The sequence below is a fragment of the Anneissia japonica genome, unplaced genomic scaffold, assembly GCF_011630105.1.
Source record: "Anneissia japonica isolate Jap-2015-1 unplaced genomic scaffold, ASM1163010v1 scaffold4053_len30625_cov183, whole genome shotgun sequence".
NCBI lineage: Eukaryota > Metazoa > Echinodermata > Crinoidea > Comatulida > Comatulidae > Anneissia > Anneissia japonica.
The window spans coordinates 2462-4492 of record NW_022710670.1 but is presented as its reverse complement, the minus strand read 5'-3'; the positions used below and the strand labels follow the sequence as shown (position 1 = coordinate 4492).

The 2031-nt window shown below is 29.6% G+C and overlaps 1 long non-coding RNA gene across 2 annotated transcripts in view; it reads right to left on the bottom strand.

The window, feature by feature from the left end:
* LOC117107088 overlaps window positions 1–1546 on the bottom strand; it is a 26357-nt gene extending 24811 nt beyond the window's left edge. For both annotated transcript variants that reach the window (XR_004445191.1, XR_004445190.1), the window contains exon 1: window positions 1473–1546. This is a non-coding gene — a long non-coding RNA (uncharacterized LOC117107088). The remainder of the gene's footprint in view (window positions 1–1472) is intronic.
* Between the last annotated feature and the right edge of the window lie 485 nt (window positions 1547–2031).

Here is a 2031-nt window from a genome sequence, read left to right as displayed (position 1 = left end):
ATCGTATTAAAAATGTAATAACTTGATTATTTTTTATGTTTGGTTTGCGGCGTATTTCAATTAACTTATTCGTTATTTGTACTATTTTGTTAAATTATTTAATTAAATTATTTATTATATATAAGTTTAACAAATAGTACAAAAATAAAAATATATAAATTATAAAACCATAGTAAATACTGTATAATAACATAGGACTAACACATATAAATTTATTGTTTATAGTCATGCAAAATCGTATTCAAAATGTAATAACTTGATTATTTTTTACGTTTGGTTTGTGGCGTATTTCAATTAACTTATTCGTTATTTGTACTATTTTGTTAAATTATTTAATTAAATTATTTATTATATATAAGTTTAACAAATAGTACAAAAATAAAAATATATAAATTATAAAACCATAGTAAATACTGTATAATAACATAGGACTAACACATTTAAATTTATAGTCATGCAAAATCGTATTCAAAATGTAATAACTTGATTATTTTTTACGTTTGGTTTGTGGCGTATTTCAATTAACTTATTCTTTATTTGTACTATTTTGTTAAATTATTTAATTAAATTATTTATTATATATAAGTTTAACAAATAGTGCAAAAATAAAAAGTATATAAATTACAAAACCATAGTAAATACTGTATAATAACATAGGCCTAACACATTTAAATATTATTTGACTATTTGATTATTTTTTACGTTTGGTTTGCGGCGTATTTCAATTAACTTATTCATTATTTGTACTATTTTGTTAAATTATTTAATTAAATTATATTTATTATATATCATTATATATAATAAATGATAAGAATGTATGGAGTTTTTACTATCTGGCAAACCGACTGAATTAGACAGATGACTATAAACAATAAATATTTAATAAATCAGTGCAAAAACCGAGTATTAAATAAATTGAAATAACTGAGTAAATAAACTGAAATACATCCCAAACAACAGTAACAAGAACGAATAAATTAATTGAAATACGCCGCAATTAACGCACTACATTCACTGAGAGACGCGCTCAGCGTTCCATAGAAATGACCGGCGGCTCAACTTGTCGGCGGCTCAACCGGTCATAATCCGCTACAACACAACAGCTTAAATTAAAGAAATGTACTAGGCCTAGGCTAGGGCCTACTTCTATCTAGAAGGAGGAACAACAAATTTGTGGGGCCGTGTAGGGACTATTAATTAGCCCTGTTATGATTAGTCAGCTCATACAGGCACAGCAGCCTACCCAGCCTAGCCTGCCTAGTTTAGTGCGTAGGCCTAGCCAGGCCCCAACTAGGCTGCCTGTATGTACAGTAACAGTATAGGCCTGGCCTAACCTAGTAGCCTAGCCTATGTATGAATACGTACTACTACTACAGGACGATTTTTAAATATTCTGCAAACACAAAACCTTAATTTAATCAAAAACGTGCAGTTCTTTAGTAGACTAAAGTATATGAATTTGAATAACCAACCTGTTTAGACAATCGTACTGTGAACAGAGTTCGTTTCACATGCTAAGAAAACAACTAGGTCAATGAATGTTGACGTTCCAACTTCAAAGAAGTTTTCGTTCTGCATGAGCAATCACCAATATGTCCAGTTTTTCATGGGAATTTTATGATTATTAGTTTTTTTTTGGTTGGAGTATCACCAATTAGATTTAAGCATCCGAAATCGAATAAGTCACTAGGCCTATTTTTTTTTTTCTTTTTTTTTCTTTTTTTCATTTGCAAATTAGCTTAAATATGCAATTAGTGAGTGGTGACATGCAGGGCAGATTAGGAGACATTAACCCTCCTCCCCAGCCACAGATTACGTTCTAAGAACGTTATAACGTTACGTGTTAGGGGATAAAAACGTTATTTTTATGTACGGATAACCTAATTTCACAACCTCACAACGTTTGAACATTCTTACAACGATGTGTGAACGTTGACATTAGCCACAATTAATTTCGCAAACGTTATAAGAACGTTTTGTGTTTGCTCGGTCCCCGGAAAATAAAAAGAAAATGTAAAGAAAAGGAAATTA